We start from the raw sequence: 23,313 nt of genomic DNA, 5'->3' as shown, positions 1-23,313 counted from the left end.
TATTTAAAGATGACTATATCACAATCTCACCACTGCCTGAGTAAAGATGTCTATATCCCCATCTCATCATTCCCTGGGTAATGATGTATATATCCCCATCTCACCATTCCCTGGATAAAGATGTCAATATCCCAACCTAACCATTCTCTGGGTAAAGATGTCTATATCCCCAACTCACCCCTCTCAGGGTAAAAATGTCTATATCCGCATCTCACCATTCTGTGGGTAAAGATTTCTTGATCCCCATCTCACCATTCCCTGGATTAGGATGTCTATATCCCCATCTCACCCCTCTCTGGGTAAAGATGTCTATATCCCCATCTCACCATTCCCTGCGTAAAGATGTCTATATCCCCATCTCACCATTCCCTGGGTAAAGATGTCTATATCCCCATCTCACCCTTCTCTGGGTAAAGATGTCTATATCCCCATCTCAACACTTCCTAGGTAAAGATGTCTATATCCCCATCTCACCGTTCTCTGGGCAAAGATGCCTATATCCATATCTCACCATTTCCTGGGTAAAGATATCTATACCCCCATCTCACCATTCTCTGGGTAAAGATATCTATATCTCCATCTCACCATTCTCTGGGTAAATATGTCTATATCCCCATCTCACCATTCCCTGGGTAAAGATGTCTATATCATCCTCTCACCATTCTTTGGGTAAAGATCTCTATATCCCCAACTTACCATTCTCTGCTAAAGATGTCTATATCCCCTTCTCACCAATCTCTGGGTAAAGAATTCTATATCCCCATCTCACCATTCCCTGGTAAAAGATGTCAATATCCCAACCTCACCATTCTCTTGGTAATGATGTCTATATCCGCATCTCACCACTCCCTGTGTAAAGATGTCTATATCCCCATCTCACCATTCCCTGGGTCAAGATGTCTATATCCCCACCTCAACATTCTCTGTGTAAAGATGTCAATCTCCCCATCTCATCATTCCCTGGGTAAAGATGTCTATATCCCCATCTCACCATTCCCTGGTTAAAGATGTCAATATCCCAACCTCACCATTCTCTGGGTAAAGATGTCTATATCCCCATCTCACCCCTCTCAGGGTAACGATGTCTATATCCACATCTCACCATTCTCTGGGTAAAGATTTCTATATCCCCATCTCACCATTCCCTGATTAAAGATGTCTATTTCACCATCTCACCATAGCCTGAGTAAAGATGTCTATATCCCATCTCAACATTGTCTGAGTAAAGATGTCTATATCCACATCTCAACATTCTCTGGTTAAATATGTCTTTATCCCAATCTCATCATTCCCTGGATAAAGATGTCTATAACCCTATCTCATCGCTCTCTGGGTACAGATGTCTATATCCTCATATCTCCATTCTCTGGTTAAAGATGTCTATATCCCCATCTCAAGCCTCTCTGGGTAAGGATGTGTATATCTCCATCTAACGCCTCTCTGGTAAAGATGTCTATACCCCATCTCACCATTCCCTGGGTAAAGATGTCTATATCCCGATCTTTGACCTCTCTGGGTAAATATGTCTATATCCCCAACTCACCATTCCCTGGGTAAACATGTCTATATCCCCATCTCACCCCTCTCTGGGTAAGAATGTCTATAACCCCATCTCACCATTCTCTGCGTAAGGATGTGTATATACCCATCTCACAATTCTCTGGGTAAAAAATGTATATCCCCATCTCAGGCCGCTCTGGGTAAAGATGTCTACATCCCCATCTCACCCCTCTTTGGGTAAAGATGTCTATATCCCCATCTCACCCCTCTCTTGGTAAAGATGTCTATATCCCCATCTCAACCGTCTCTGGGTAAAGATGTCTATATCCCCATCTCACCATTCCCTGGGTAAATATGACTATATCGCCATCTCACCATTACATGAGTAAAGATGTCTATATCACCATGAAATCATTCCCTGGGTAAAGATGACTATATCCCCATCTCATCCCTCTCAGGGTAAAGATGTCTATATCCGCATCTCACCATTCTCTGGGTAAAGATTTCTAGATCCCCAACTCACCATTCCCTGAGTAAAGATGTCTATTTCACCATCTCACCATTGCCTGAGTAAAGATGTCAATATCCCCATCTCACCATTCCCTGGTTAAAGATGTCTTTATCCCCATCTCACCATTACCTGTGTAAACATGTCAATATCCCTATCTCACCATTCTCTGGGTAAAGAAGTTTATATATCCATCTCACCATTCCCTGGGTTAAGATGTCTATATCCGCATCTCACCACTCCCTGGGTAAAGAAGTCTATATCTCCACCTCACCATTCTCTGGGTAAAGATGTTTATCTCCCCATCTCATCATTCCCTGGGAAAAGATGTCTATGTCCCCATATCACTATTCTCTGGGTAAATATTTTTAGATCCCCATCTCACCATTCCCTGGTTAAAGATGATTTATCACCATTCCACTCCTCTCAGGGTAAATATGTCTAAATCCCCATTTCACCATTCTCTGGGTGAAGATATCTATATCCCCATATCACCATTCTCTAGGTAAAGATGTCTATAGCTCCATCTCATCATTCCCTGGATAAAGATGTCTATATCCCTATCTCATCCCACTCTGCGTAAAGATATCTATATCCACATCTCTCCTATCTCAGGGTAAATATGTCTATATCCCCATCTCACCCCTCTGTGGGTAAGGATGTGTATATCCCCATCTCGCGCCTCTCTGGTAAAGATGTCTATACCCCCATCTCACCATACCCTGGGTAAAGATGTATATATCCCGATCTTATTCCTCTCTGGGTAAATATGTCTATATCCCCAACTCACCATTTCCTAGGTATAGATGTCTATATCCGTAAATCTCTCCTCTCTGGGTAAAGAAATGTATATCCCCATCTCAGGCCTCTCTGGGTAAAGATGTCTATATCCCCATTTCACGCCTCTCTGGGTAAAGATGTCTATATCCCCATCTCACCTCTCTCTGGTTAAAGATGTCTATATCCCCATCACAAACGTCTCTGGATAAAGATTTCTAGATCCCCATCTCACCATTCCCTGAGTAAATATGTCTATTTCCCCAACTCACCATTGCCTGAGTAAAGATGTCTATATCCCCATCTCACCATTCCCTGGTTAAAGATGTCTTTATCCACATCTCACCATTGCCTGAGTAAAGCTGTCTATTTCACCATATCACCATTCCCTTGGTAAAGATGACTATATCACCATCTTACCATTGCCTGAGTAAAGATGTCTATATCCCCATCTCACCATTCCCTGGGTAAAAATGTCTATATCCCCATCTCACCATTCCCTGGATAAAGATGTCAATATCCCAACCTCACCATTCTCTGGTTAAAGATGTCTATATCCGCATCTCACCAGTCTCTTGGTAAAGATTTCTATATCCGCATCTCACCATTCTCTGGGTAAAGATTTCAAGATCCCAATCTCACCATTCCCTGAGTAAAGATGTCTATTTCACCAACTCACCATTGCCTGAGTAAAGATGTCTATATCCCCATCTCACCATTCCCTGGTTAAAGATGTCTTTATCCACATCTCACCATTCCCTGGGAAAAGATGTCAATATCCCTATCTCACCATTCTCTGGCTAAAGATGTTTATATCACCATCTCACCCCTCTCAGGTAAATATGTCTATATTACCATTTCACCATTCTCTGGGATATGATATCAATATCCCCATATCACCATTCTCTGGGTAAAGATGTCTATAGCCCCAGTTCATCATTCCCTGGATAAAGATGTCTATATCCCCATCTCACCATTCTCTTGGTAACGATGTCTATATCCGCATCTCACCATTTCCTGGGTAAATATGTATATATCCACACCTCACCTTTCTCTGGGTAAAGATGTCTATCTCCCGATCTCACCATTCATTGGGTAAAGATGTCTATATCCCCATCTCACCATTCCCTGAGAAAATATATCTATATCCCCATCTCACCATTCCCTGGGTAAAGATGTCTATATCCTCATCTCACCATTCCCTGGGTATAGATGTCTATATACCCATCTCACCCCTCACTGGGTAAAGGTGTCTATATCTCCAACTCACCATTCCCTGGGTAAACATATCTAAATCCCCATCTCAACCATCTCTGGATAAAGATGACTATATCCCCATCTCACATTCCCTGGGTAAAGATGACTATATCACCATCTCACCATTTCCTGAGTAAAGATGTTTATATCCCCATCTCACCATTCCCTGGGTTAAGATGTCTATATCCCCATCTCACCATTCCCTGGGTAAAGATGTCAATATCCCAACCTCTCCATTGTCTGGGTAAATATGTCTATATCCCCCATCTCACCCCTCTCAGGGTAAAGATGCCTATATCCGCATCTCACCATTCTCTGGGTAAATATATCTATATCCCCATATCACCATTCTCTGGATAAAGATGTCTATATCCCCATCTCACCATTCCCTGGGGAAAGATGTCTATATCCCACCTCACCATTCTCTGGGTAAAGATATCTATCTCCCCATATCATCATTCCCTGGTAAAGATGTCTATGTCCCCATCTCACCATTCCCTGGGTAAAGATGTCAATATCCCAAACTCACCATTCTCTGGGTAAAGATGCCTATATCCCCATCTCATCCCTCTCAGGGTAAAGGTATCTATATCCTCATCTCACCATTCTCTGTATCAAGATTTCTAGATCCCCATCTCATAAATCGCTGGTTAAAGATGTCATTATCCACATCACACCTCTCAGGGTAAAGATGTCTATATCCCCATTTCACCATTCTCTGGTAAATATATCTAATATCCCATATCACCATTCTATGGGTAAAGCTGTTTATAGCCCCATATCATCATTCCCTGGATAAAGATGTGTATATCCCTATCTCATCCCTCTCTGGGTAAAGATGTCTATATCCACAGCTCTCCATTTTCTGGGTAAAGATGTCTATATCCACAGCTCTCCATTTTCTGGGTAAAGATGTCTATATCCCCATCTCACCCCTCTGTGAGTAAATATTTGTATATCGCCATCTCACGCCTCTCTGGTAAGGATGTCTATACCCCAATTCACCATTCCTTGGGTAAAGATGTCTATATCCCCAACTCATCCTTCTCTGGCTAAAGATGTCTATATCCCCATCTCACCCCTCTCTGGGTAAATATGTCTATATCACAAGTTTACAATTCTCTGGGTAAAGATATCTATATCCCCATATCACCATTCTCTAGATAAAGCTGTCTATATCCCCAACTCACCATTCCCTGTGTTAAGATGTCTTTATCCGCATCTCACCACTCCCTGGGTAAAGATGTCTATATCCCCATCTCATCAATCCCTGGGTAAAGATGTCTATATCCCCACCTCACCATTCTCTGGGTAAAGATGTCTATATCCGGATGACACCATTCCCTGGGTAAAGATTACTATATCACCATCTCATCATTGCCTGAGTAAAGATGTCTATTTCACCATCTCACCATTCCCTGAGTAAAGATGACTATGTTACCATCTCACCATTGCCTGAGTAAAGATGCCTATATCCCCATCTCACCATTACCTGGGTAAAGATGTCTATATCCCCATCTCACCATTCCCTGGATAAAGATGTCAATATCCCAACCTCACCATTTTCTGGGTAAAGATGTCTATATCCCCATCTTACCCCGCTCAGGTAAAGATGTCTATATCAGCATCTCACCATTCTGTGGTTAAAGATTTGTAGATCCCCATCTCACCATTCCCTGGTTAGGATGTCTATATCCCCATCTCACCATTATCTGAGTAATGATGTCTACCTCCCCATCTTACCCCTCTCTGGGTAAAGATGTCTATATCCCCATCTCACCATTCCCTGCGTAAAGGTGTCTATATCCCCATCTCACCATTCCCTGGATAAAAATGTCTATATCCCCATCTCACCATTCCCTAGATAAAGATATCTATATCCCCATCTCACCATTCTCTGGGTAAAGATGTCTTTAGTCCCATCTCATCATTGCCTGGATAAAGATGCCTATATCCCCATCTCACCATTCTCTTGGTAACGATGTCTATATCCCCATCTCACCCCTCTCAGGGTAAAGATGTCTATATCCGCATCTCACCTTTCTCTGGGTAAAGATGTCTATATCCCCATCTCATCCTTCTCTGGGTAAATATGTCTATCTCCCCATCTCATCATTCCCTGGTTAAAGATGTCTATGTCCCCATCTCACCATTCATTGGGTAAAGATGTCAATATCCAAAACACAACATTCTCTGGGTAAATATATCTATATCCGCATCTCACCCCTCTCAGGGTAAAGATGTCTCTATCCGCATCTCACCTTTCTCTGGGTAATGATTTCTAGATCCCCATCTCACCATTCACTGGTTAAGATGTCTTTATCCCCATCTCACCACTCTCAGGGTAACGATGTCTAAATCCCCATTTCACCATTCTCTGGGTAAAGATATCTATATCCCCATATCACCATTCTCTGGGTAAAGTTGTCTATAGCTCCATCTCATCATTCCCTGGACAAAGAGGTCTATATCCATATATCATCCCTCTCTGGGTAAAGATGTCTATATCCACATCTCTCCATTCTCTGGGTAAAGATGTGTATATCCCCATCTCACCCCTCTGTTGGTAACAATGTGTATATCGCCATCTCACGCCTCTCTGGTAATGATGTCTATACCCCCATCACTCCATTCCCTGGGTAAAGATGTCTATATCCCGATCTTACTCCTCTCTGGGTAAATATGTCTATATCCCCAACTCACCATTCCCTGGGTAAAGATGTGTATATCCCTATCTCACCCCTCTCTAGGTAAAGATGTCTATATCCCCATCTCACCATTCTCTGCGTAAGGATGTCTATATCCGCATTTCACAATTCTCTGGGTAAAGAAGTGTATATCACCATCTCAGGCCTCTCTGGGTAAAGATGTCTATATCTCCATCTCAACCGTCTCTGGGTAAAGATGTCTATATCCGCATGACACCATTCCATTGATAAAGATTACTATATCACCATCTCAACATTGCCTGAGTAAAGATGTCTATTTCACCATCTCACCATTCCCTGAGTAAAGATGACTATATCACCATCTCACCATTGCCTGAGTAAAGATGTCTATATCCCCATCTCACCATTCCCTGGGTAAAGATGTCTATATCCCCATCTCACCATTCCCTTGATAAAGATGTCAATATCCTAAACTCACCAATCTCTGGGTAAAGATGACTATATCCCCATCTCACCCCCCTCAGGGTAAAGATGTCTATATCCGCTTCTCACCATTCTGTGGGTAACGATTTCTAGATCCCCATCTCACCATTTCCTGGGTTAGGATGTCTATATTCCCATCTCACCATTATCTGAGTAATGGTGTTTAAATCCCCATCTCACCCCTCTCTGGGTAAAGATGTCTATATCCCCATCTCACCATTCCTAGCGTAAAGATGTCTATATCCCCATCTTATCATTCCCTGGGTAAAGATGTCAATATCCCCATCTCACCCTTCTCTGGGTAAAGATGTCTATATCCCCATTTCACCATTCTCTGGGTAAATATATCTAATACCCCATATCACAATTCTATGGGTAAAGCTGTTTATAGCCCCATATCATCATTCCTTGGATAAACATATGTATTCCCTATCTCATCCCTCTCTGGGTAAAGATGTCTATATCCACAGCTCTCCATTTTCTGGGTAAAGATGTCTATATCCCCATCTCACCCCTCTGTGGGTAAAGATTTTTGTATATCGCCATCTCACGCCTCTCTGGTAAGGATGTTTATACCCCAATTCACCATTCCTTGGGTAAAGATGTCTATATCCCCATCTCATCCTTCTCTGGCTAAAGATGTCTATATCCCCATCTCACCCCTCTCTGGGTAAATATGTCTCTATCCCAAGTTTACAATTCTCTGGGTAAAGATATCTATATCCCCATATCACCATTCTCTAGATAAAGCTGTCTATATCCCCATCTCACCATTCCCTGTGTTAAGATGTCTTTATCCGCATCTCACCACTCCCTGGATAAAGATGTCTATATCCCCATCTCACCAATCCCTGGGGAAAGATGTCTATATCCCCACCTCACCATTCTCTGGGTAAAGATGTCTATCTCCCCATCTCATCATTTCCTGGGTAAAGATGTCTATGTGCCCATCTCACCATTCATTGTGTAAAGATGTCAATATCCCAAACTCACCATTCTCTGGGTAAATATGTCTATATCCCCATCTCACCCCTCTCAGGGTAAAGATGTCTATATCCGCATCTCACCTTTCTCTGGGTAAAGATTTCTAGATCCCCATCTCACCATTCACTGATTAAAGGTGTCTTTATCCCCATCTCACCCATCTCAGGGTAAAGAAATCTAAATCCCCATTTCACCATTCTCTGGGTAAAGATAACTATATCCCCATACCACCATACTCTGGGTAAAGATGTCTATAGCTCCATCTCATAATTTCCTGGATAAAGATGTCTATATCCCTATATCATCCCTCTCTGGGTAAAGATGTCTATATCCACATCTCTCCATTCTCTGGATAAAGATGTCTATATCCCCAAGTCACGCCTCTGTTGGTAACGATGTGTATATCCCCATCTCACGCATCTGGTAAAGATGTCTATACCCCCATCTCACCATTCCCTGGGTAAAGATGTCTATATCCCGATCTTAATCCTCTCTGGGTATATATGTCTATATCCCCATCTCACCATTCCCTGGGTATAGATGTCTATATGCCTATCTCACCACTCTCTGGGTAAGGATGTCTATATCCCCATCTCACCATTCTCTGCGTAAGGATGTCTATATCCCCATCTCACAATTCTCTGGGTAATGAAATGTATATCCCCATCTCAGGCCTCTCTTGGTAAAGATGTATATATACCCATCTCAACCCACTCTGGCTAAAGATGTCTATATCCCCATCTCACCATTCTGTGCGTAAAGATGTCTATATCCCCATCTCACCATTCCGTGCGTAAAGATGTCTATATCCCCATCTCACCATTCTGTGCATAAAGATGTCTATATCCCCATCTCACCATTCCGTGCGTAAAGATGTCTATATCCCCATCTCACCATTCCCTGGGTAAAGATGTGAATATCCCCATCTCACCCTTCACTGGGTAAACATGTCTATATCCCCATCTCACCATTTCCTAGGTAAAGATGTGTATATCCCCATCTCACCGTTCTCTGGGCAAAGATGCATATATCCATATCTCACCATTCCCTGCGTAAAGATATCTATATCCCCATCTCAACATTCTCTGGGTAAAGATGTCTATATACCCATCTCATCCCTCTCACGGTAAATATGTCTATATCCGCATCTCACCATTCTCTGGGTAAAGATTTCTAGATCACCATCTCATCATTCCCTGGTTAAAGATGTCTTTATCCCCATCACCCCTCTCAGGGTAAAGATGTCTATATCCCCATTTCACCATTCTCTTGGTAAAGATATCTAATACCCCATATCAGCCTTCTCTGGGTAAAGCAGTTTATAGCCCCATTTCATAATTCCCTGGAAAAAGATGTGTATATCGCTATCTCATCCCTCTCTGAGTAAAGATGTCTATATCCACAGCTCTCCATTTTCTGGGTAAAGATGTCTATATCTCCATCTCACCCCTCTGTGGGTAAACATTTGTATATCCCCATCTCACGCCTCTCTGGTAAGGATGTCTATACCCCAATTCACCATTCCCTGGCTAAATATGTCTATATCCCCATCTCAATCCTCTCTGGGTAAATATGTCTATATCCCAAGTTCACAATTCTCTGGTTAAAGATATCTATATCCCCATATCACCATTCTCTGGATAAAGATGTCTATATCCCCATCTCACCATTCCCTGGGTTAAGGTGTCTATATCCGCATCTCTCCACTCTCTGGGTAAAGATATCTATATCCCCATCTCATCATTCCCTGGGTAAAGAAGTCTATATCCCCACCTCACCATTCTCTGGGTAAAGATGTCTATCTCCCCATCTCATCATTCCCTGGGTAAAGATGTCTATGTCCCCATCTCACCATTCATTGAGTAAAGATGTCAATATCCCAAACTCAACATTCTCTGGGTAAAGATATCTATATCCCCATCTCACCCCTCTCAGGGTAAAGATGTCTATATCCGCATCTCACCTTTCTCTGGGTAAAGATTTCTAGATCCCCATCTCACCATTCACTGGTTCAGATGTCTTTATCCACATCTCACCACTCTCAGGGTAACGATGTCTAAATCCCCATTTCACCATTCTCTGGGTAAAGATATCTATATCCCCATATCACCATTCTCTAGGTATGTTCTCTATAGCTCCATCTCATCATTCCCTGGATAAAGAGGTCTATATCCCTATATCATCCCTCTCTGGGTAAAGATGTCTATATCCACATCTCTCCATTCTCTGGGTAAAGATGTCTATATCCCCATCTCACCCCTCTGTTGGTAACAATGTGTATATCGCCATCTCACGCCTCTCTGGTAAAGATGTCTATACCCTCTGGTAAAGATGTCTATACCCCTATCTCTCCATTCCCTGGGTAAAGATCTCTATATCCCCATCTTACTCCTCTCTGGTAAATATGTCTATATTCCCAACTCACCATTCCCTGGGTAAAGATGTGTATATCCCTATCTCACCCCTCTCTAGGTAAAGATGTCTATATCCCCATCTCACCATTCTCTGCGTAAGGATGTCTATATCCCCATTTCACAATTCTCTGGGTAAAGAAGTGTATATCACCATCTCAGGCCTCTCTGGGTAAAGATGTCTATATCTCCATCTCAACCGTCTCTGGGTAAAGATGTCTATATCCGCCTGACACCATTCCATTGGTAAAGATTACTATATCACCATCTCAACATTGCTTGAGTAAAGATGTCTATTTCACCATCTCACCATTCCCTGAGTAAAGATGACTGTATCACCATCTCACCATTGCCCGAGTAAAGATGTCTATATCACCATCTCACCATTCTCTGGGTAAAGATGTCTATATCCCCATCTCACCATTCCCTGGATAAAGATGTCAATATCCCAACCTCACCATTCTCTGGGTAAAGATGTCTATATTCCCATCTCACTCCTCTCAGTGTAAAGATGCCTATAGCCGCATCTCACCATTCTGTGGGTAAAGATTTCTAGATTCCCATCTCACCATTCCCTGTGTTAGGATGTCTATATCCCCATCTCACCATTATCAGAGTAATTATGTTTATATCCCCATCTCACGCCTCTCTGGGTAAAGATGTCTATATCCCCATCTCACCATTCTGTGCGTAAAGATGTCTATATCCCCATCTCAGCATTCCCTGGGTAAAGATGTCAATATCCCCATCTCACCCTTCACTGGGTAAAGATGTCAATTTCCCATCTCACCATTTCCTAGGTAAAGATGTCTATATCCCCATCTCACCGTTCTGTGGGCAAAGATGCATATATCCATAGCTCACCATTCCCTGCGTAAAGATATCTATATCCCCATCTCACCATTCTCTGGGTAAAGATATCTATATCCCCATCTCACCATTCTCTGGGTAAAGATGTCTATATACCCATCTCATCCCTCTCACGGTAAAGATGTCTATATCCGCATCTCACCATTCTCTGGGTAAAGATTTCTAGATCACCATCTCATCATTCCCTGGTTAAAGATGTCTTTATCCCCATCACCCCTCTCAGGGTAAAGATGTCTATATCCCCATTTCACCATTCTCTTGGTAAAGATATCTAATACCCCATATCAGCCTTCTCTGGGTAAAGCAGTTTATAGCCCCATTTCATCATTCCCTGGAAAAAGATGTGTATATCGCTATCTCATCCCTCTCTGAGTAAAGATGTCTATATCCACAGCTCTCCATTTTCTGGGTAAAGATGTCTATATCTCCATCTCACCCCTCTGTGGGTAGACATTTGTATATCCCCATCTCACGCCTCTCGTAAGTATGTCTATACCCCAATTCACCATTCCCTGGGTAAAGATGTCTATATCCCCATCTCATCCTTCTCTGGCTAAAGATGTCTATATCCCCATCTCAACCCTCTCTGGGTAAATATGTCTATATCCCAAGTTCACAATTCTCTGGGTAAAGATATCTATATCCCCATATCACCATTCTCTGGATAAAGATGTCTATATCCCCATCTCACCACTCCCTGGGTAAAGATGTCTATATCCCCATCTCATCATTCCCTGGGTAAAGAAGTCTATATCCCCACCTCACCATTCTCTGGGTAAAGATATCTATATCCCCATATCACCATTCTCTGGATAAAAATGTCTATATCCCCATCTCACCATTCCCTGGGTTAAGGTGTCTATATCCGCATCTCACCACTCCCTGGGTAAAGATGTCTATATCCCCATCTCATCATTCCCTGGGTAAAGAAGTCTATATCCCCACCTCACCAATCTCTGAGTAAAGATGCCTATCTCCCCATCTCATCATTCCCTGGGTAAAGATGTCTATGTCCCCATCTCACCATTCATTGGGTAAAGATGTCAATATCCCAAACTCAACATTTTCTGGGTAAAGATATCTATATCCCCATCTCACCCCCCTCAGTGTAAAGATGTCTAAATCCGCATCTCATCTTTCTCTGGGTAAAGATTTCTAGATCCCCATCTCACCATTCTCTAGGTAAGTTCTCTATAGCTCCATCTCATCATTCCCTGGATAAAGAGGTCTATATCCCTATATCATCCCTCTCTGGGTAAAGATGTCTATATCCACACCTCTCCATTCTCTGGGTAAAGATGTCTATATCCCCATCTCACACCTCTGTTGGTAACAATGTGTATATCGCCATCTCACGCCTCTCTGGTAAAGATGTCTATACCCCCATCTCTCCATTCCCTGGGTAAAGACGTCTATATCCCGATCTTACTCCTCTCTGGGTAAATATGTCTATATCCCCAACTCACCATTCCCTGGGTATTGGTGTGTATATCCCTATCTCACCCCTCTCTAGGTAAAGATGTCTATATCCCAATCTCACCATTCTCTGATTAAGGATGTCTATATCCCCATTTCACAATTCTCTGGGTAAAGAAGTGTATATAACCATCTCAGGCCTCTCTGGGTAAAGATGTCTATATCTCCATCTCAACCGTCTCTGGGTAAAGATGTCTATATCCGCATGACACCATTCCATTGCTAAAGATTACTATATCACCATCTCAACATTGCCTGAGTAAAGATGTCTATTTCACCATCTCACCATTCCCTGAGTAAAGATGACTATATCACCATCTCACCATTGCCTGAGTAAAGATGTCTATATCCCCATCTCACTATTCCCTGGGTAAAGATGTCTATATCCCCATCTCACCATTCCCTGGATAAAGATGTCAATATCCCAAACTCACCAATCTCTGGGTAAAGATGTCTATATCCCCATCTTACCCCTCTCAGGGTAAAGATATCTATATCAGCTTCTCACCATTCTGTGGGTAACGATTTCGAGATCCCCATCTCACCATTTCCTGGGTTAGGATGTCTATATTCCCATCTCACCATTATCTGAGTAATGATGTCTAAATCCCCATCTCACCCCTCTCTGGGTAAAGATGTCTATATCCCCATCTCACCATTCCTTGCGTAAAGATGTCTATATCCCCATCTTATCATTCCCTGGGTAAAGATGTCTATATCCCCATCTCATCCTTCTCTGGGTAAAGATGTCTATATCCCCATCTCAACATTTCCTAGGTAATGATGTCTATATCCCCATCTCACCGTTCTCTGGGCAAAGATGCCTATATCCATATCTCTCCATTCCCTGGGTAAAGATTTCTATATCCCCATCTCATCATTCTCTGTGTTAACATATCTATAACCCCATCTCACCATTCTCTGGGTAAATATGTCTATATCCCCAGCTCAACATTCCCTGGGTAAAGATGTCTATATCACCCTCTCACCATTCTTTGGGTAAAGATCTCTATATCCCCAACTTACCATTCTCTGCTAAAGATATCTATATCCCCTTCTCACCAATCTCTGGGTAAATATTTCTATATCCCCATTTCAGAATTCCCTTTGTAAAGGTTTATATATCCGCATCTCACCATACCATCGGTAAAGATATCTACATCCGCATCTCAACATTCTCCAGTTAAAGTTGTCTATATCCCCATCTCACCATTCCCTCGGTAAAGTTGTCTATATCCCCATCTCACGATTCTCTGCGTAAAGATGTCTATATTCCCATCTCACCGTTCCCTGGTAAAGATATCTATATCCCCATATTACGCCTCTCTGGGTAAAGATGTCTATCTCCCCATATCATCATTCCCTGGGGAAATATGTCTATATCCCCATCTCACCATTCCCTGGGTAAAGATGTCAATATCCCAAACTCACCATTCTCTGGGTAAAGATATCTATATCCCCATCTCATCCCTCTCAGGGTAAAGATGTCTATATCCGCATCTCACCTTTCTCTGGGTAAAGATTTCTAGATCCCCATCTCATCATTCCCTGGTTAAATATGTCTTTATCCCCATCTCATCCCTCTCAGTGTTAAGATGTCTATAACCCCATTTCACCATTCTCTGGGTAAAGATATCTATATCCCCATATCACCATTCTCTGGGTAAAACTTATATCGCCCCATTTCATCATTCCCTGGATAAAGAAGTCAATATCCCTATCTCATCCCTCTCTGGGTAAAGATGTCTATATCCACATCTCTCCATTTTCTGGGTAAAGATGTCTATATCCACATCTCACCCCTCTGTGGGTAAAGATGTGTATATCCCCACCTCACGCCTCTCTGGAAAAGATGTCTAAACTCCAATTCACCATTCCCTGGGTAAAGATGTCTATATCCCCATCTCATCTTTCTCTGGCTAAAGATGTCTATATCCCCATCTCAACCCTCTCTGGGTAAAGATGTGTATATCCCCATCTCACCATTCTCTGCGTAAAGATGTCTATATCCCCATCTCAACATTTCCTAGGTAAAGATGTCTATATCCACATCTCACCGTTCTCTGGGCAAAGATGCCTATATCCATATCTCTCCATTCCCTGGGTAAAGATATCTATATCCCCATCTCATCATTCTCTGTGTAAAGATATCTATAACCCCATCTCACCATTCTCTGGGTAAATATGTCTATATCCCCAGCTCAACATTCCCTGGGTAACGATGTCTATATCACCCTCTCACCATTCTTTGGGTAAAGATCTCTATATCCCCAACTTACCATTCTCTGCTAAAGATGTCTATATCCCCTTCTCACCAATCTCTGGGTAAATATTTCTATATCCCCATTTCAGAATTCCCTGGGTAAAGGTTTATATATCCGCATCTCACCATACCCTCGGTAAAGATATCTACATCCGCATCTCACCATTCTCTAGTTAAAGTTGTCTATATCCCCATGTCAACATTCCCTCGGTAAAGATGTCTATATCCCCATCTCACCATTCCCTGTGTAAAGTTGTCTATATCCCCATCTCACGATTCTCTGGGTAAAGATGTCTATATTCCCATCTCACCGTTCCCTGGTAAAGATATCTATATCCCCATCTCACCATTCTCTGGGTAAAGATGTCTATCTCCCCATATCATCATTCCCTGGGGAAATATGTCTATATCCCCATCTCACCATTCCCTGGGTAAAGATGTCAATATCCCAAACTCACCATTCTCTGGGTAAAGATATCTATATCCCCATCTCATCCCTCTCAGGGTAAAGATGTCTATATCCGCATCTCACCTTTCTCTGGGTAAGGATTTCTAGATCCCCATCTCATCATTCCCAGGTTAAAGATGTCTTTATCCCCATCTCATCCCTCTCAGTGTTAAGATGTCTATATCCCCATTTCACCATTCTCTGGTAAAGATATCTATATCCCCATATCACCATTCTCTGGGTAAAACTGTATATAGCCCCATTTCATCATTCCTTGGATGAAGAAGTCAATATCCCTATCTCATCCCTCTCTGAGTAAAGATGTCTATATCCACATCTCTCCATTTTCTGGGTAAAGATGTCTATATCCACATCTCACCCCTCTGTGGGTAAAGATGTGTATATCCCCATCTCACGCCTCTCTGGAAAAGATGTCTAAACTCCAATTCACCATTCCCTGGGTAAAGATGTCTATATCCCCATCTCATCTTTCTCTGGCTAAAGATGTCTATATCCCCATCTCACCCCTCTCTGGGTAAAGATGTGTATATCCCCATCTCACCATTCTCTGCGTAAAGATGGCTACATCCCCAACTCACCATTCCCTGGGTAAAGATGTTAATATCCCTATCTCACCATTGTCTGGGTAAAGATGTTTATATCCCAATCTCACCCCTCTCAGGGTAAAGATGTCTATATCCCAAGTTCACAATTCTCTGGGTAAAGATATCTATATCCCCATATCACCATTCTCTGGATAACGATGTCTATATGCCATCTCACCATTCCCTGGGTTAAGATATCTATATCCGCATCTCACCACTCCCTGGGTAAAGATGTCTATATCCCCATCTCACCATTCCCTGGGTAAAGATGTCTATATCCCCACCTCAGCATTCACTGGGTAAAGATGTCTATCTCCCCATCTCATCATTCCCTGGGTAAAGATGTCTATGTCCCCATCTCACCATTCCCTGGGTAATGATGTCAATATCCCAAACTCACCGTTCTCTGGGTAAAGATGTCGATATCCCCATCTCACCCCTCTCAGGGTAAAGATATCTATATCCGCATCTCACCATTCTCTGGGTAAAGATTTCTAGATCCCCATCTCACCATTCCCTGGTTAAAGATGTCTTTTACCCATCTCACCACTCTCCGGGTAAAGATGTCTAATTCCCCATTTCCCCATTCTCTGGGTAAAGATATCTATATCCCCATATCACCATTCTCTGGGTAAAGTTGTCTATAGCTCCATCTCACCATTCCCTGGATAAAGATGTATATATCCCTATCTCATCCCTCTCTGGGTAAAGATGTCTATATCCACATCTCTCCATTCTCTGGGTAAAGATGTCTATATCCCCGTCTCACACCTCTGTGTGTAACGATGTGTACATCCCCATCTCACGCCTCTCTGGTAAAGATGTCGATATCCCCATCTCACCATTCCCTGGGTAAAGATGTCTATATCTCGAACTTACTCCTCTCTGGGTAAATATGTCTATATCCCCAACTCACCATTCCACGGGTAATGATGTCTATATCCCTATCTCACCCCTCTATGGGTAAGGATGTCTATATCCCCATCTCACCATTCTCTGCGTAAAGAAATGTATATCCCAATCTCAGGACTCTATGGGTAAAGTTGTCTATATCCCCATCTCACCCATCTCTGGGTAAAGATGTCTATATCCCCATCTCACCCCTCTCTGATTAAAGATGCCAATATCCCCATCTCAACCGTCTCTGGGTAAAGATGTCTATATCCCCATGACACCATTCCCTGGGTAAAGATTACTATATCAGCATCTCACCATTGCCTGAGTAAGGATTTCTATTTCAACATCTCACCATTCCCTGAATAAAGATGACTATATCACCATCTCATCATTGCCTGAGTAAATATGTCTATATCTCCATCTCACCATTCCCTGGGTAAAGATGTCTATATCCCCATCTCACCATTCCCAGGATAAAGATGTCAATATCCCAACCTCACCATTCCCTGGGTAAAGATGTCTATATCGCCATCTCACCCCTATCAGGGTACATATGTCTATATCTGCATCTCACCATTCTCTGGGTAAAGATTTCTAGATCCCCATCTCACCATTCCCTGGGTAAGGATGTCTATATCCCCATCTCACCATTGCCTGAGTAAAGATGTCTATATCCCCATCTCAACATTCCCTGGGTAAAGATGTCTAAATCCCCATCTCACCATTCCCTGGATAAAGATGTCAATATCCCAATCTCACCATTCTCTGGGTATAGATGCTATATCCCCATCTCACCCTTCTCAGGGTAAAGATGTCTATATCCGCATCTCACCATTCTGTGGTTAAAGATTTCTAGATCCCCATCTCACCATTCCCTGGGTTAGCATGTCTATATCCCCATCTCTCCATTATCTGAGTAATGATGTCTATATCCCCATCTCACCCCTCTGTGGGTAAAGAAGTCTATATCCCCATCTCACCATTCCCTGCGTAAAGATGTCTATATCCCAATCTCACCATTCCCTGGGTAAAGATTTCTATATCCCCATGTCACCCTTTTCTGGGTAAAGATTTCTATATCCCCATCACACCATTTCCTAGGTAAAGATGTTTATATCCCCATCTCACCGTTCTCTGGTCAAAGATGCCTATATCCCCATCTCACAATTCTTGGGTAAAGATGTCTATATCCCCATTTCACCCCTCTCTGGGTAAAGATGTCTATATCCCCATCTCACCATTCCCTGGGTAAAGATTCAAAATCCCAATCTCACCATTCCCTGGTTAAAGATATCTTTATGCCCATCTCACCATTCCCTGTGTACAGATGTCAATATCCCTATCTCACCATTCTCTGGGTAAAGATGTTTATATCACCATCTCTCCCCTCTCATGGTAAAATGTCTATATCCCAAGTTCACCATTCTCTGGGTAAAGATATCTATATCCCCGTATCACCATTCTCTGGATAAAGATGTCTATATCCCCATCTCACCATTCCCTGGGATAAGATGTCTATATCCCATCTCACCACTCCCTGGGTAAAGATGTCTATATCCCCATCTCACCATTCCCTGGGTAAAGATGTCTATAACCACATCTCACCAACCTCTGCGTAAGGATGTCTATATCCCCATCTCACAATTCTCTGGGTAAAGAAATGTATATCCCCATCTCAGGCATCTCTGGATAAAGATGTCTATATCACCATCTCACCCCTCTCTGGGTAAAGATGTCTATATCCCCATCTCACCCCTCTCTGGTTAAAGATGTCTATATCCCCATCTCACCATTGCCTGAGTAAAGATGTCTATATCCCCACGTCACCATTCCCTGGGTAAAGATGACTATATCACCATCTCACCATTGCCTGAGTAAAGATGTCTATATCCCCATCTCACCATTCCCTGGGTAAAGATGTCTATAACCACATCTCACCATCCTCTGCGTAAGGATGTCTATATCCCCATCTCACAATTTTCTGGGTAAAGAAATGTATATCCCCATCTCAGGCCTCTCTGGATAAAGATGTCTATATCCCCATCTCACCCCTCTCTGGGTAAAGATGTCTATATTCCCATCTCAAACGTCTCTGGGTAAAGATGTCTATATCCCCATGTTACCATTCCCTGGGTAAAGATGACTATATCACCATCTCACCATTGCCTGAGTAAAGATGTCTATTTCACCATTTCACCATTCCCTGGGTAAAGATGGCTATATTATCATTTCACCATTGCCTGAGAAAAGATGTCTATATCCACATCTCACCATTCCCTGGGTAAAGATGTCAATATCCCCATCTCATCATTCCCTGGATAAAGAAGTCAATATCCCAACCTCACCATTCTCTGGGTAAATATGTCTATATCCCCATCTCACCCCTCTCAGGGTAAAGATGTCAATATCACTATCTCACCATTCTCTGGTTAAAGATGTTTATATCACCATCTCACCTCTTTCAGGGTAAAGATGTCTATATCCCTATTTCACCATTCTCTGGGTAAAGATATCAATATCCCCATATAACCATTCACTGGGTAAAGATGCCTAATGCCCTATCTCATCATTCCCTGGATAAAGATGTCTATAACCCTATCTCATCCCTCTCTGGGTACAGTTGTCTATATGCACATATCTCCAATCTCTGGGTAAAGATGTCTATATCCCCATCTCACCGCTCTGTGGGTAAGGATGTGTATATCCCCATCTCACGCATCACTGATAAAGATGTCTATATCCCGATCTTAGCCCTCTCTGGATAAATATGTCTATATCCCCAACTCACCATTCCCTGGGTAAAGATGTCTATATCCCCATCTCACCCCTCTCTGGGTAAGGATGTCTATAACCCCATCTAACCATTCTCTGCGTAAGGATGTGTATATCCCATCTCACAATTCTCATGGTAAAGAAATGTTTATCCCCATCTCAGGCCTCTCTGGTTAAAGATGTCTATATCCCCATCTCACCCCTCTCTTGGTAAAGATTCTATATTCCCATCTCAACCGTCTCTGGGTAAAGATGTCTATATCCCCATCTCACCATTCCCTTGGTAAAGATGACTATATCGCCATCTCACCATTACCTGAGTAAAGATGTCTATATCACCATGTGATCATTCCCTGGGTAAAGCTGACTATATCACCATCTCACCATTGCCTGAGTAATAATGTCTATATTCCCATCTCACCATTCCCTGGGTAAAGATGTTTATATCCCCATCTCACCATTCCCTGGGTAAAGATGTCAATATCCCTACCTCACCATTCTCTGTGTAAAGATGTCTATATCCCCATCTCATCCCTCTCAGGGTAAAGATCTCTATATCCGCATCTTACCATTCTCTGGGTAAAGATTTCTAGATCCCCATCTCACCATTCCCTGAGTAAAGATGTCTATTTCACCATCTCAACATTGCCTGAGTAAAGATATCAATATCCCCATCTCACCATTCCCTAGTTAAAGATGTATTTATCCCCATCTCACCATTCAATGTGTAAAGATGTCAATATCCCTATCTCCCCATTCTCTAGGTAAAGATGTTTTTATCCCCATCTCACCCCTCTCAGGGTAAAGATGTCTATATCCCAAGTTCACCATTCTCTGGGTAAAGATATCTATATCCCCATATCACCATTCTCTGGATAAAGATGTCTATATCCACATCTCAACATTCCCTGGGTTAAGATGTCTATATCCGCATCTCACCACTCCCTGGGTAAAGAAGTCTATATCCCCATCTCACCATTCCCTGGGTAAAGATGTCTATATACGCACCTCACCATTCTCTGGGTAAAGATGTCTATCTCCCCATCTCATCATTCCCTGGGTAAAGATGTCTATGTCCCCATCTTACCATTCCCTTGGTAAAGATGTCAATATCCCAAACTCACCATTCTCTCGGTAAAGATGTCTATACCCCCATCTCACCATTCCCTGGGAAAAGATGTATATATCCCGATTTTATTCCTCTCTGGGTAAATAAGTCTATATCCCCAACTCACCATTCCCTGGGTCAAGATGTCTATACACGTATCTCACTCCTCTCTGGGTAAGGATGTCTATATCCCCATCTCACCATTCTCTGCGTAAGGATGTCTATATCCCCATCTCACAATACTCTGGGTAAAGAAATGTATATCCCCATCTCAGGCCTCTCTGGGTAAAGATGTCTATATCCCCATCTCAAAACTCTCTGGGTAAAGATGTCTATATCCCCATCTCACCCCTCTCTGGTTAAAGATGTCTAGATCCCCATGTCACCATTCCCTGGGTAAAGATGACTATATCACCATCTCACCATTGCCTGAGTAAAGATGTCTATATCACCATCTCACCATTGCCTGAGAAAATATGTCTATATCCCCATCTCACCATTCCCTGGGTAAAGATGTCAATATCCCCATCTCACCATTCCCTGGATAAAGAAGTCAATATCCCAACCTCACCATTCTCTGGCTAAAGATGTCTATATCCCCAACTCACCCCTCTCAGGGTAAAGATGTCTATATCCGCATCTCACCATTCTCTGGTTAAAGATTTCTTGATCCACATCTCACCATTCCCTGAGTAAAGATGTCTATTTCACCAACTCACCATTCACTGGTTAACGATTTCTTGATCCCCATCTCACCATTCCCTGAGTAAAGATGTCTATTTCACCAACTCACCATTGCCTGAGTAAAGATGTCTATATCCCCATCTCACCTATCCCTGGTTAAAGATGTCTTTATCCCTATCTCACAATTCTCTGGGTAAATATGTTTATATCACCATCTCACCTCTCTCAGGGTAAATATGTCTATATCCCCATTTCAACATTCTCTGGTAAAGATATCAATATCCCCATATCACCATTCTCTGGGTAAATATGTCTATAGCCCCATTTCATCATTCCCTGGGTAAAAATATCTATATCCCCACCTCACCATTCTCTGGGTAAAGATGTCTATCTCCCGATCTCACCATTCCCTGGCTAAATATGTATATTTCCGCATCTCACCATTCCCTAGGTAAAGATGTCTATATCCCCATCTCAGCATTCCCTGGGTAAAGATGTCTATATCCTCATCTCACCATTCCCTGGGTATAGATGTCTATATACCCATCTCACCCCTCTCTGGGTAAAGGTGTCTATATCTCCTTCTCACCATTCCCTGGGTAAAGATATCGATATCATCTCAACCCTCTCTGGATAAAGATGTCTATATCCCCATCTCACCATTCCCTGGGCAATGTTGACTATATCACCATCTCATCATTGCCTGAGTAAAGATGTTTATATCCCCATCTCACCAATCCCTGGGTTAAGATGTCTATATCCCCATCTCACCATTCCCTGGGTAATGATGTCAATATCGCAACCTCAACATTGTCTGGGTAAAGATGTCTATATCCCCATCTCACCCCTCTCAGGGTAAAGATGTCTATTTCCTCATCTCACCACTCCCTGGGTAAAGTTGTCCAAATCTCAATCTCATCATTCCCTGGTTAAAGTTGTCTTTATCCCCATCCCCCCTCTCAGGGTAAAGATGTCTATATCCCCATTTCAGCATTCTCTGGGTAAAGATATCTATATCCCCATATCACCATTCTCTGGGTAAAGCTGTCTATAGACCCATTTCATCATTCCCTGGATAAAGATGTCTATTTCCGTAACTCATCCCTCTCTGGGTAAAGATGTCTATATCAACATCTCTCCATTTTCTGGGTAAAGTTGTCTATATCCCCATCTCACCCCTCTGTGGGTAAAGATTTCTATATCCCCATCTCACGCCTCTCTGGTAAAGATGTCAATACCCCAATTCACCATTCCCTGGGTAAAGATGTCTAGATCCCCATCTCAGCCTTCTCTGGCTAAAGATGTCTATATCGCCATCTCACCCCTCTCTGAGTAAAGATGTGTATATCCCCATCTCACCATTCTCTGCGTAAAGATGTCTATATCCCCATATCACCATTCTCTGGATAGAGATGTCTATATCCTCATCTCACCATTCCCTGGGTTAAGATGTCTATACCCCCATCACACCATTCCCTGGGTAAAGATGTCTAAATCCCCATCTCACCATTCCCTGGATAAAGATGTCAATATCCCAATCTCACCATTCTCTGGGTATAGATGCTATATCCCCATCTCACCCTTCTCAGGGTAAAGATGTC

The sequence above is a fragment of the Pristiophorus japonicus genome, chromosome Y (genome assembly GCF_044704955.1).
Source record: "Pristiophorus japonicus isolate sPriJap1 chromosome Y, sPriJap1.hap1, whole genome shotgun sequence".
In the NCBI taxonomy this organism is placed as follows: domain Eukaryota; kingdom Metazoa; phylum Chordata; class Chondrichthyes; family Pristiophoridae; genus Pristiophorus; species Pristiophorus japonicus.
Note: the sequence above shows the minus strand (reverse complement) of the source record.